We start from the raw sequence: 15,360 nt of genomic DNA on the forward strand, positions 1-15,360 counted from the left end.
CTTGCATGGGACCTAGTAATTCACCCAGGGACAGACCTGTGATTTTTTAACCAACTTTGGTGCACTGGAGCATGTGCTTGTAGTTCAAATTTGAATTATGCACATTAAATCCCAAGAAACTCAATTAACATATAAAAAAGGCCATATGAACTCGGAATAATTCCAAAATTTATCACGATACGTCTATTTGGTCTAATCTGCCTGTGTAAAAAATTAAGGTTGGAGAAGACAGTGTACGTATGTCGTTTCGCACATGGAGATGACATGTTCCCTCACGGAACCACGAGCCTTCTTGAGAGAAGCTCCGGTTTGCAAGAAGCTTACACCAAAGCTTGTCCCAATTCGGCCAAAAAAGTTACTGCAGCATGTTGGTGCCATGTCATGACACCGTGCCAAGTTTCATGATTTTCAGGCATGTTTTGAATTTATAGGAATTAAAAAACCAAGTTTCTCAATCTTTCCGGCCGAGCCACGACTCCCAAATGTTCGAATTTCATTCCCATTTCTTGCATGGGACCTAGAAATTCACCCAAGGACCCACATGTGATTTTTTAACCAACTCTGGTGCACTGGAGCATGTCCTTGTAGTTCAAATTTGAATTATGCACATTAAATGCCCAGAAAATCAATTTTTGTATATAAAGGCCAAACTAACCGTTAATAATTCCAAAATTTAGCACGATGCTTCTATTTGGCCTAATTTTCCTGTGTAAAAAAATTAAGGCGGGAAAAGGCAGTGTACGTATGTCGTTTCGCACACGGAGGTGACACGTTCCCTCTTGAAACCACGAGCCTTCTTGAGAGAAGCTCCGGTTTGCAAGAAGCTTACGCCAAAGCTTGTCCCAATTCAGCCAAAAAACTTACCGCAGCATGTCGGTGCCATGTCATGAAACCATGCCAAGTTTCATAATTTTAAGGCGTGTTTTGGATTTACAGGAATTAAAAAACTAAGATGGTCAATCCTTCTGGCCGAGCGACGACGCCCAGATGTTTGAATTTCATTCCCATTTCTTGCATGGGACCTAGAAATTCACCCAAGGAAAGACATGTTATGTTTCATCCTACATTGGTGCACAGGAGCATGTACTTTTAGTTCAAATTTTAATTTTGCACATTAAATGCTCAGGAACACAATTAATGTATAAAAAGGCCAACGAACCCAGAATAATTCCAAAAATTAGCATGATACTTCTATTTGGTCTAATCTGCATGTGTAAAAAGATTAAGGCGGGAGAAGGCAGTGTACGTATGTCATTTCGCACACGGAGGTGACACGTTCCCACTCGGAACCACGAGCCTTCCTGAGAGAAGCTCCGGTTTGCAAGAAGATTACACCAAAGCTTGTCCCAATTTAGCCAAAAAACTTACTGCAGCATGTCGGTGCCATGTCATGAAACCATGCCAACTTTCATGATTTTTAGGCGTGTTTTGGATTTTCAGGAATTAAAAAACTAAGATGGTCAATCCTTCCGGCCGAGCCAGAACGCCCAGATGTTTGAATTTCATTTCCATTTCTTGCATGGGACCTAGTAATTCACCCAAGGACACACATGTGATTTTTCATCCAAGTTTGGTGCATGGAGCATGTGCTTGTAGTTCAAATTTGAATTATGCACATTAAATGCCTAGAAACTCAATTAAAATATAAAAAGGCTATACGAACCCGGAATAAATCGAAAATTTAGGACGATACTTCTATTTGGTCTAATCTGCATGTGCAAAAAATTAAGGCGGGAGAAGGCAGTGTACGTATGTCGTTTCGGACATAGAGGTGACAAGTTCACTCTCCGAACCACGAGCCTTCTCGAGAGACGCTCTAGTTTGCAAGAAGCTTACACCAAAGCTTGTCCCAATTCGTCCAAAGAAATACCACAGCATGTTGGTCCCATGTCATGACACCATGCCAACTTCCATAATTTTCAGACGTGTTTTGGATTTACAGGAATTAAAAAACTAAGTTTCTCAATCCTTCTGGCTGAACCACGACGCCCAGATGTTTGAATTTCATTCACATTTCTTGCATGGGGCCTAGAAATTCACCCAAGGACACACATTATGTTTCAACCCACTTTTGTGCATAGGAGCATGTACTTGTAGTTCAAATTTGAATTTTGCACATTCAATGCTCAGAAACACAATTAATGTATAAAAAGGCCAAACAAACCCAAAATAATTCCAAAAATTAGGAAGATACTTCTATTTGGTCTAATCTGCATGTGTAAAAAGATTAAGGCGGGAGAAGGCAGTGTACGTATGTCATTTCGCACACGGAGGTGACATGTTCCCTCTCGGAACCACGAGCCTTCCTAAGAGAAGCTCCGTTTTGCAAGAAGCTTACACCAAAGCTTGTCCCAATTCAGCCAAAAAACTTACCGCAGCATGTCGGTGCCATGTCATGAAACCGTGCCAAGTTTCATAATTTTCAGGCGTGTTTTGGATTTACAAGAATTAAAAAACTAAGATGGTCAATCCTTCTGGCCGAGCGACGAGCCCAGATGATTGAATTTCATTCCCATTTTTTGCATGGGACCTAGAAATTCACCCAAGGACAGACATGTTATGTTTCAACCCACTTTGGTGCACAAGAGCATGTATTTGTAGTTCAAATTTGAATTTTTCACATTAAATGCTCAGAAACACAATTAATGTATAAAAAAGGCCAAATGAACACAGAATAATTCCAAAAATTAGCATCATACTTCTATTTGGTCTAATCCGCATGTGTAAAAAGATTAAGGCGGGAGAAGGCAGTGTACGCATGTCATTTCGCACTCGGAGGTGACACGTTCCCTCTCGGAACCACGAGCCTTCATGAGAGAAGTTCCGGTTTGCAAGAAGCTTACACCAAAGCTTGTCCCAATTCAGCCAAAAAACTTACCGCAGCATGTCGGTGCCATGTCATGAAACCATGCCAAGTTTCATGATTTTCAGGCGTGTTTTAGATTTTCAGGAATTAAAAAACTAAGATGGTCAATCTTTCCGGCTGAGCGACAATGCCCAGATGTTTTAATTTCATTTCCATTTCTTGCATGGGACCTAGTAATTCACCCAAGGACACACATGTGATTTATCAACCAACTTTGGTGCATGGAGCATGTGCTTGTAGTTCAAATTTGAATTATGCACATTAAATGCCTAGAAACTCAATTAAAATATAAAAAAGGCTATACGAACCCGGAATAATTCCAAAATTTAGGACGATACTTCTATTTGGTCTAAACCGCTTGTGTAAAAAAAATTAAGGCGGGAGAAGGCTGTGTATGTATGTCGTTTCGCACACAGAGGTGACAAGTTCCCTCTCCGAACAACGAGCCTTCCTGAGAGAAGCTCCGGTTTGCAAGAAGCTTACACCAAAGCTTGTACCAATTTGGCCAAAAAAATACCACAACATGTTGGTGCCATGTCATGACACCGTGCCAAGTTTCATGATTTTCAGTCGTGTTTTGGATTTATAGGAATTGAAAAACCAGGTTTCTCAATCTTTCCGGCTGAGCCACGACGCCGAGATGTTTGAATTTCATTCCCATTTCTTGCATGGGACCTAGAAATTCACCCATGGACACACATGTGATGTTTCAACCCACTTTGGTGCACTGAAGCATGTACTTGTATTTTAAATTTGAATTATGCACATTAAATGCCCATAAACTGAATTAATGTATAAAAAAGTTTAAACGAACCCGGAATAATTCCAAAAATTAGCACGATACTTCTATTTGGTCTAATCTGCATGTGTAACAAGATTAAGGTGGGAGAAGGTAGTGTATGTATGTCGTTTCGAACACGGAGGTGACACGTTCCCTCTTGGAACCACGAGCCTTCTTGAGAGAAGCTCCGGTTTGCAAGAAGCTTACACCAAAGCTTGTCCCAATCCATCCAAATAATTTACCGCAACATGTTGGTGCCATGTCATGAAACCATGCCAAGTTTCATGATTTTCAGGCGTGTTTTGGATTTACAGGAATTAAAAAACTAAGTTGGTCAATCCTTTTGGCCGAGCCACGACGCCGAGATGTTTGAATTTCATTCCCATTTCTTGCATCGGACCTAGAAATTCATCCAAGGATAGACATGTGATTTTTCAACCAACATTGGTGCACTGGAGCATGTGCTTGTAGTTCAAATTTGAATTATGCAAACTAAATCACCAGAAACTCAATTAATGTATAAAAAAGGCCAAGCGAACCCAGAATAATTCCAATATTCAGCACAATACTTTTATTTGGCATAATCAGGCTGTGTAAAAAAATAAGGCGGGAGAAGGGAGTGTACATATGCCATTTCGCACACGAAGGTGACATGTTCCCTCTCAGAACCACGAGCCTTCTTGAGAGAAGCTCCGGTTTGCAAGAAGCTGACACCAAAGCTAGTGCCAATTCAACCAAAAAGTTTACTGCAACATGTTGGTTCCATATCAAGACACCGTGCCAAGTTTCATGATTTTCACACATGTTTTGGATTTAAAGGAATTAAAAAACCAAGTTTCTCAATCTTTCCGGCCGAGCCATGATGCCCACACTACTAGAAAAAGGGCTATAGATGGAATTGACACTAATGGAGCACCAGACATGTGGTGCGCCATTACTATATACTAATGGCGCACCGTCTGTTGGTGCGCCATTACTGTCTACTAATGGCGCACCAGGCACACAGTGCGCCACTAGTAACAAAATGTTTTTTTTTCATTTTTTCAAACATTAGTGTCAATTACTAATGGCGCACCAGCCGTAGAGTGCGCCACTTCTGTATTTTTTTTACTTTTTTGCAAAACTACTAATGGCGCACCGTTGCATAGTGCGCCATTACTAGTTTAAACTAGTAATGGCGCACTGTGCCACGGTGCGCCATTAGTATAGAATTTTTTTTACTTTTTTGCAAAACTACTAATGGCGCATGTCTTTGTGGTGCGCCATTAGTATGTTGGGTTACTAATGGCGCATGTCTCTGTGGTGCGCCATTAGTAATCTGGGACCAGCTAGATATTTTTGGACAGCCACACCTACACACTCACTTTCCCCACTTCATTCCCTCACCTCCTTCTCTAAGCTTGTCGGCTGCCTCCTCCTCCTCCTCACTTCATCTCGATCGCTATCCCACCTCGCCAGATCCGGTCCCCCTTGCCGCCGAGCACCCCCCGCACCATCTCCCCCGCTCCACCGGCCGCCGCCGCCGACCCCCCGCACACTCCCCCACTCCACCGCCGCCGCCGACCCACCGCACCCTCCCCCGCTCCACCGGCCGCCGCCACCGACCCTTGGCCCGCACCCTCCCCCACTCCACCGTCGCCGACGACCCACCGCACCCTCTCCCCCGCACCCTCCCCGGCCCGCTCCACCGTCACAAATGAATGCAACTAAAATTGCAAAAAAAACAAAATTGATTATATTTTTTCAGATTCATAAATATTTTCAAATAACAAATTTGATGATATTTTTTAAAAAAATATTACTTTTTTTATAAAAAATATTACTGTTATGATTTAAACAAGTTTGAACATATTTAAACACAAATAAACATCAAAGAACATTTTAAATGCATAAAAAATTGGGGAGCCTGGGAATCGAACCCAGGACCTCCTAGTGTGTGTGCTGTGTGCTGACCAGTTGGGCTAGTAGGCATGTTCTGATGGAGATAGGGTTAGGTGGAATATAACCTGACCAGTCGGGCTAGTAATTAAAACAAAATTCTAATGGCGCACCAGGGGGAGGTGCGCCATTAGAATCGTCGTACTTCTGGCGCACTAGGGGGAGGTGCGCCATTGCTAACCCCCCCCCACTCCACCTATTCCCCTCGCACTATGGCCTCCCTCCCTCGCCAGATCCCCCACTCAACCCTAAACATACACTGCCGCCCCCTTGCTCCGCCCTCTCCGTCCGCCGCCGCCGCTATGGTCTTGCGCTGCCCCGACGCCGCCGCCCCGACCCCCGCGGGACTCCACCCCCGCCGCCCCCGCGCCCCCCGAACGGGATCGGCCGAGCGCGCGCCGCCTGCTCCTCTCCTCTCCTCCTCCCTCCGACGAGCGAGGGCCTCCTCCGGCCCCTGCAGCAGCCGGCGAGCGCGGCCCCGAAGTACCCACCCTGCCTGCCCCTGTCGTCCTCCGCCACCGGCCCCTGCTCTCCTTCGACCGCGGCGAGCGAGGACCCCGACCCCGACCCCTCCAGCGACCAGGTACCTCTCCTCCTTCCTCCTTTCTCCCTCTCTCCACCATTCCCCATTCCCTCCCTCCCCTCTCTTCGCCGACCGCTTGCTGCTACGCGCTGCTACCGCGGTGCCTCGCGCGCGAGCACTCGCGTCCGTCGCAGCTCCGGGCCTCCCGCGCTGGCCTGCTGCCGCTGCTGCCTCCGGCGGCCGCTCGCTACCTTGCACACCCGCGCACACACCTAGCCGTGCCGGCCCTACTTGCCGTCCCCCGCGCGCCTACCTGAGCTGCTTCTGCTGAAGCTCTTGCCCTGCTCCTAGGCTAATACTGCTGCTGCTTACTGTACTGCTAGCTAGCTTATCAATTTTTCCATTGACTAACCTCCTAGACAGACCCTAATCTGTGGTTAAACAACTGGTAGAATGACTGAATAAAATATGAGTAGGTAGTATATGATCAATAGGCAATACTAGTGGATATTAGGCCTTTTTACAGGCAATAATAGTGGGTAATGTACCTTGATGTCTGTGGGTGATGCTCAGGTGGTATGTATGATGTCTCCGCTTTTTTTGAGATTGCTGCTGCTATCTCACCAGATTATATGTAGTGTGTCATTCTTGCTATGGTCATGTAAGAGAAATGCTTTGCCTTGCTAATTTTACCATGAGATTTGGGGTAATCAGCTAGTTCTGGTCAAAGCAAGTGGTTTTCCTGAGCTATGACTTGGTTAGGAAATGATGCATGATGGTTTGTTTAGAAGAGGAATAATCCCAGGATAGCACGTATCATGGGGTCAAACCTGGGACCCCTATTGTAATTTGATTTTGATTATTAATTTTTCTGTGAGCAGATGAATTACAGTGTTTGTGTTTGTGTTGTAATGAAACTTGAGCTGAAATAGAACTTGACAGCCTGTACAGTGAATATATACAGTCATTGTAATTTTTGGGAGTAATTTTTGGTGTCAAATCACTCAAGCAGTAACAGAATTTTTAAACTGAACTTGACACAATACTATTCAGTTAATTTGCTTGGACAGTAGTACGTATGCTCATCACTTTATGTATGGTGTTATGCCCTGTTATCTCTGTTCAGTTGACTAATGAAGCACTAGGCTCATCCATGGTACAAGTTCACCTGTGAACACTTGAAATTAGTCAGGACATCCCGTACTGATAGATGTAAACTGTGTCCAGTAGGCTTTGAAGCACCGGTTTTTCTTGTTCCTAACTCTGAATCTGATATAAACCATACTGTTGGCATAAGTGGTCTTTTGTATATGTGCTGATGCTTTGTCAATATAAAGCTATAGATGATGTTGTACTTGTGATGATGCTACTTGTGATCTTCTGAAATGACCCATTGGCGACTTCATTACGTGGGGATAATGATATTGCAGGTACCCCGAGAGGCCCTTGAGTTTGCCGGAATGTCGATAAATTTCCGTTCCGGCAAATTCGGGTACTCCATATGTCCTATTTTCAGCAAAGGTCGTGCTGAAATGTTCTGTGAATTTTAGCATGACTTTGCTAAAAATAGGACATATGGGGTACTTGCGACTAATGCATGGGCCGGGGTATCTTATTACTTAGTTAAGTAGGATCAACTACCCCGCCATTCTTGTTGCATTAAACCATGGGTGGCAATAGAGCCAAGTGATTAGGCCCAACTTAGAATTCTCCTTAGCATCGATAAACCCTAGATGATAAACCCAACATAGGTGGCAATAGAGCCAAGTGATTAGGCCCAACCTAGGGTGCCTCGGCATCGATAAACCCTAAATGATGAAAACTTAACTTGGCTTCTATAGGGTGCCTCGGTGTCGATGAGAACCTAAATGATGTACGCTTAGGCTTTTAGGGTGCCTCGGTGTCGACAAACCCTAAATGATAAAAGCTTAGCTTTTAGGATGCCTCGGTGTCGACAAACCCTAAATGATGAGAACATGATCTTGTTCCTTGACAATAACCAACTTTTTTGACCAAACTTTTTTCCTATTTAGAGCGAAACATGGCCCACAATGATGAGGACGGCGGTTCGGGCGGCAAGCAATTCTGGGAGCTGTCCCAGGAGTTGGAGGAAGACACCGATCCTGACTACACAACCCCTAGTGGCGTCGGGGATGACACCACTGATGATGACGCCGCGGATGCCACCATTGATGATGGCGGCGCACGCACAGATGGCATCCAACCGAAGAGGCAACGGAAGGACCGGCGCCCGAACGTGCTCGGCACCGTCAGGGAGGACTTTACTGAAGTGAACTCCGACAGGCATCCGACGGCGCCCAAACACGTAGTAAAGGGGTACTCGATTCAGCTCGGGTGCATTCTTCGGAGCACCGCCTCGATCAACACCGAGAACCTAAGGCATAAGGACCGAGGGAATTTGCGCAGCCTCCTCTTCACGAAGCTGCATGAATGATACAAGTTCCCCGCTGAGTTCGCAAACACACGCCTCTCGGGTAATAAAGTGAACGGTGCCGCCCTCACGACGATGAGCAAGGCCCTGTCTACTTGGAAAAGCACGGTGAAGGCAATGATTGACAAAGGTGATAGTTATGAGAAGATCAAGGCGAAATATGCTTTGATTAGCGAAGATGACTACAAGGAGTTCAAGAGCAAGTGTAAGAGCCCCGCAACCTCCAAATCAAGTCAGTCGAGGAAAGAAACGCGGCAGTTGAACATAGGGGTCCACCAACTCGGTCCCGGCGGTTACAGAGTGGCGGAGCCTATATGGGACAAGGAGGACGCGGAGCGTGCCGAGCAAGTCCTACCGCCCTGCTTCGAGAAATACAGAGACAAGCAGACCAGGAACTTTCTCAGGGCCCGGTACAAGGAGGACCTAGTAACAAAGGAGCTTACCACGGATCCCAAGACCAAGGAGCTTGAGCTTGTTCTGGTAAGGAATACACCCTCGCGTAATTAGCTCCATATGGTTGCATTCTAATTAATCCCCAATATTTCTAAATGGTTCATGTTCCTTCCGCAGGACAAACAAAGCAGTAGCGCGGGGTCATCTTAGAGCTCCCCTTTCGACACCCCTTTGAATAGGGCGTTGAACATAATGAAAAATAGGGATAAGCTCAATAAGCCGACGTCAGCTGGTCGTGTGGCCGGCAAAGGCTTGTCCACAAAATGGTCGTCATACTATGCCGCTGGTGGGCGAAAGGAGAAAAAGACCAGCTCGGAAAGCTAGTCGCGTGAGGTTGAAGCACTCAAGGCGCAAGTGGCGCGGATTCCGGAGATGGTCCAAGAGCAAGTGCAACAACAACTGGGATCGACGCTCACCGGCATTATGCCTACCTTGATTCATGGGATAACGACGTGGATTGTGGGTGGCCAACAGGGGCCGCCCCGATTCCGAGCTTCACGGCCAGCAACACGCGAAACGCGCAGGCGGCGCCATTGGTCTCTCCGGCGGCGGCTGTATTGGTGTCTACGGCGGCGGCGCCATTGGTGTCTCCGGCGGCGGCGGCGGTATTGGTGTCTCCGACGCCGGCATTAGAGCTTAATGCACCTGGGTGTACGCCAGCCGGCACCTCGCCAGCAAGCGGCCCCTCCGTCAGTTGCACGCCCGCCGTTGGCGGTTCCTCGACATTAGCCGAGCTCGACGGCAGCACGGTAACTAAGCCTATCGGCAGAGGACTTCATATCCTCGCCTTTGACTGGGCATCCCTGACGCCCTACATGTTTTCGCAGGGCGCCGTCGATGTTCCTTGCACTCTCCTGCACTTCGTGGGCGGCGAGTTGGTCAATGTCGCCAAGGGCAGAATCGTTCAACCGGGCAACCCCGTGTTCCACGGTAATCCGATGCCACCCACAATGTATAGGGTTGAAGTGGTTCGGGTGCTGCCAGGCTGCGCAGAGCTGTTACCTCCAATTCGACCCGCTGGGGCCGACGAACAAGATGAGATGACCCTCAGCGCCTGCGTAAGCTAGCCCCTGCTTTGGCCGAAGAGCCAGATTTGTTTGGGGGCGGGGGACACCACCCCATAGACAAGACCGCCAGTCGTGCCGGCGCCAAGCCATGGCAAGAACGCCGCAATGCTACCGGACATGCCGGACATCCCTATGGCACAGGATCCGGATATGCATATGGCACAGGATCCGGACGACGGCGACAATGACGATGGTACATTTACCAACGTTGATAAGTACTTTGCCGAACATGGGTACGGTGACGAGTTCTACGGGCCTCCTTCTCAAGAACCCAAACAAGACGACCGCGATCTAGCTGGTACGGCGGAGAAACCCAATTACAACAGGCGTCGTCTGGTGTTCAGTTCTCAGGAGACGCCTCCAGCTACTGCCTTCACCGAGCCTCAAATAGCGGAGGTGCCAAATATTATCAGCCCCAACATGCTCAAGAAGGCGGTCTGTGAGCAGAACTCGGTCCCATTACAGCAGATCAAGAAGAAGGGCCGGAAACGGCAGACTAAAAAGGCCGCCGGTGCGAGCCAGCCGGCACCGAGTATGATCCGTGCTCAGGACGGGCCACCTTCACCTAAGGATATCTCGAGGAGGGTGCATGTGGCGGGTAGGGAGATGCTACCGACAAATATGCTCAATGCTGCAACCGGTGCTATGCGGAGTCTGCACGACAGTGTTCTTTCTTTGGAGAAGCGGCGTCTTAGAGAGAATGATGTGGCATACCCGATTTTCATGGCCAAGGTGCCAGAGGGCAAGGGCTTTGTGGATGGCACCATCGGGGGTACGATCGTCCTGCGGTTTGATGACATCTTTGCTATGTTCAACCTTCATCCGCTCCACTACACCTTCGTTTGGCTATTTTCGCTGAGTATGGAGATGCGGATCATTACAGACAAGACCCCGGACATCGTGATCGTCGACCCCTTCTACATGTGTGCCAAGCTATTGAGCAGCGCTGGGGACCGCCAAGTCACGAGTTCACACCTCGAAGACGTCATTCTGGCAAACCCAGATAAGGATAACTTCCTTGTGGCTTACTTTCCCGAGTAAGTCATCCCTTAAGCGCCCCCTAACATATGATTTCTTAGATTTCGATCGTTCTTTTTTTTCTAACATTCCGTGTTCTATGCAGTGACACACATTGCACACTCATCCTCTTAAGCCCGAAATATTCCATGGCCACGTATTTCGACCCGAACCGTAACTCCAAGATAGACTACACAAATATCAGGATAGTTCTTGATGATGTTCTCCCCGGCTACGCCAAATCTGGAGGCACCTTCACCAGGGCAGTTCGTAAGTACGGCAAGCACGTGTTCGCCCACAATACGACATTCTGTTGTGTCAAGCAGTCGCCTGGCGGTCAGAAGGATGCCTACTACGCCCTCCATCACATGCAGGCGATCGTAAGGGACCATCATCACCTTCTGCTACCAAATAATCTCAAAGATTGGGCCGCAAGCTTGTCGGCAATCCAGGACGCGGACATCAGACAAGAATTCTTTCGCATCCAGTCGGAGTTTGCGGACATCATCCATCAAGATGTCCTTCATACCTCGGGGCAGTTCTTCCTCAGATATCAACCGTCCAACATCGAGATAGACGGAATGCTACAAATGCAGGCTGACAACGCCCGCGATTTCATGACCATCACGACAGACGGCGGCTTCATCCACGCTCCTGTCCATGAGTCGAGTTGAAAGTAGTGATGTGTAGTTGTGAAACATTGATTGGCTCATGTTGTAATTAAACTTTAATGAATTGTATGTCTCTTTGGTTTGGACAGTCGTTCAACTTAGATGTAATTGATGCTATTTATTAGTAGGACCATGAATCGTGCTATTAATGTCTTGCTTTTCTCTTCTGATCCTTTTGTTGCATACTTATACATTGCTTATGTATGTATTGTCTGTTGTTTGGCTTGTGCATAGAGATGCTGTCGTATGTCGTGTACAAGGGTAAGGTTCCCGGAGTCTACGACGACTGGGAGTAGTGTCGGAGACAGGTTCACCATTTCAACGGTAACAGTTACAAAGGGTACACCACTAGGGCGGAGGCGGAATCTAGATACGCCCGCTATCTAGCGGGAGAGAGGAGGGAGCGTTGGAGGAACCGGATGAAGACCAGTTTCATCGCGATGATGCTCATCGTGATGACCGCAGCTCTCTTCTATGTGATGGTAGTTTAGATGATCGATATCGACTTGTAATGTCAAGACAAACTCGATACTCGCGGTCTCGAGACTTGTAATGTTTTATCTTTGTTCGGTCTTTTGAATTCAGAGACTAATATGATGAATTGTATTCAGAGACTAATCTTCTATTATATTCGATGAATCTGCTGTTGCTGTGTGCCAATGTCTATATTCTGCCAAATAATATATTTTGTAACCTATGCAAAAATCAGAAAAGTAAAAAAAACTAATATTCATACTAATGGCGCATCACTATAGAGTGCGCCATTAGTATGCCAAAGTATACTAATGGCGCATCACCAAAGATTGCGCCATTAGTATGCCAAGTATACTAATGGCGCATCCATCTGCAGTGCGCCATTAGTTTGCCAAAGCACATGGTTAAATATGGCCCCTGGGAGTCATACTAATGGCGCATGGTGTTATATACTAATGGCGCACTTGGTGGTGCGCCATTAGTATACCAGATACTAATGGCGCACCAGTGGTGCGCCATTAGTAATAAATACTAGTGGCGTGATACTAATGGCGCACCAGTGATGCGCCATTAGTAGGCAAAACTGGTGCGCCATTAGTAGGCCTTTTCCTAGTAGTGCCAGATGTTTGAATTTCATTCCTATTTCTTGCATGTGACCTAGAAATTCTCTCGGAACCACAAGCCTTCCTGAGAGAAGCTCTGGTTTGCACGAAGCTTACTCCAAAGCTTGTCCCAATTCAGCCAAAAAATTTACCGCAGCATGTTGGTGCCATGTCATGAAACCATGCCAAGTTTTATGATTTTCAGGCATGTTTTGGATTTACAGGAATTAAAAAACTAAGTTGGTTAATCCTTCCGGCCGAGCCACGATGCCCAGATGTTTGAATTTCATTCCCATTTCTTTCATGGGACCTAAAAATCCACCCAAGGAGACACATGTGATTTTTCAACCAACTTTGGTGCACTGGAGCATGTGCTTGTAGTTCAAATTTGAATTATGCAAATTAAATGCCTAGAAACTCAATTAATCTATAAAAAATGCCAAGCGAACCCGGAATAATTGAAAATTTTAGCACGATACTTCTATTTGGCATAATCTGCCTCTGTAAAAAAATTAAGGCGGGAGAAGGGAGTGTACAAATGTTATTTCGCACACGGAGGTGACACGTTCCTTCTCGGAACCATGAGCCTTTTTGAGAGAAGCTTCGGTTTGCAAGAAGCTTACAGCAAAGCCAGTCCCAATTCGGTCAAAAAATCTACGCAGCAAGTTGGTTCCATGTCATGATACCATGCCAAGTTTCATGATTTTCACACATGTTTTGGATTCACAGGAATTTAAAAACCAAGTTTCTCAATCTTTCTGGCCGAGACACGACGCCCAGATGTTTGAATTTCATTCCCATTTCTTGCATGGGACCTAGAAATTCACCCAAGGACACACATGTTATGCTTCAACCCACTTTGGTGCATTGGAGCATGTACTTGTAGTTCAAATTTGAATTATGCACATTAAATGCCAAGAAACTCAATTAATGTATAAAAAGGCCAAACGAACCCGGAATAATTCCAAAAACTAGCACGATACTTCTATTTTGGTCTAATATGCATGTGTAAAAAGATTAAGGTAGGACAAGGCAGTGTACGTATGTCGTTTCGCAAAGGGAGGTGACAAATTCCCTCTCGGAATCACGAGCCTTCCTAAGAGAAGCTCCGGTTTGCAAGAAGCTTACACCAAAGCTTGTCCCAATTCAGCCAAAAAATTTACCGCAACATGTTGGTGCCATGGCATGACACCATGCCAAGTTTCATGATTTTCGGGCATGTTTTGGATTTACAGGAATTAGAAAACTAAGTTGGTCAATCCTTCCAGCCAAGCCACGACGCCCAGATGTTTGAATTTCATTCCCATTTCTTGCATGGGACCTAGAAATTCACCCAAGGAAACACATGTGATTTTTCCACCAACTTTGGTGCACTAGAGTATGTGCTTGTAGTTCAAATTTGAATTATGCACATTAAATGCCCAAAAACTCAATTAATGTATAAAAAAGGCCAAACGAACCCGGAATAATCTTTATTTTAGCATGATACTTCTATTTGGTCTAATCTTCCTGTGTAAAAAAATTAAGGCGGGAGAAGGCAGTGTACGTATGTCGTTTCACACACGGAGGTGACACGTTCCCTCTCGGGACCACGAGCCTTCTTGAGAGAAGCTCCGGTTTGCAAGAAGCTTACACCCAAGCATGTCCCAATTCGGCCAAAAAATTACCGCATCATGTTGGTGCCATGTCATGACACCGTGCCAAGTTTCATGATTTTCAGGCGTGTTTTGGATTTATAGGAATTAAAAAACCAAGTTTCTCAATCACGACTCCCAGATGTTCGAATTTCATTACCATTTCTTGCATGGGACCTTGAAATTCATCCAAGGACACACATGTGATTTTTCAACAAACTCTGGTGCACTGGAGCATGTGCTTCTAGTTCAAATTTGAATTATTCACATTGAATGCCCAGAAACTCAATTAATGTATAAAAAAGGACAAACAAACCCATAATAATTCCCAAATTTAGCATGATACTTCTATTCGGCCTAATCTGCATGTGTAAAAAAATTAAGGCGGGAGAAGGCAGTGTACGTATGTCGTTTCGCACACGGAGGTGACACGTTCCCTCTTGGAACCACGAGCCTTCTTGAGAGAAGCTTACACCGAAGCTTGTCCCAATTCAGCCAAATAATTTAACGCAACATGTTGGTGCCATGTCATGACACCGTGCAAAGTTCCATGATTTTTAGGCGTGTTTTGGATTTACATGAATTAAAAAACCAAGTTTATCAATCTTTCCGGCCGAGCCATGATACGTCTCCAACGTATCTATAATTTTTGATTGCTCCATGCTATATTATCTACTGTTTTGGACATTATTGGGCTTTATTATCCTCTTTTTTATTATTTTTGGGACTAACCTCTTAACCGGAGGCCCAGCCCAGAATTGTTGTTTTTTTGTGCCTATTTTAGGGTTTCGAAGAAAAGGAATATCAAACGGAGTTCAAACGGCTTGTCATCGGGGTTTTCCATGATGAGAGCATTCTTGTGTGACGAAAATGGAGCATGAC

This window comes from Triticum urartu, chromosome 2A, assembly GCF_056163025.1.
Source record: "Triticum urartu cultivar PI428250 chromosome 2A, HENAU_Tu73, whole genome shotgun sequence".
Classification (NCBI taxonomy): Eukaryota; Viridiplantae; Streptophyta; class Magnoliopsida; order Poales; family Poaceae; genus Triticum; species Triticum urartu.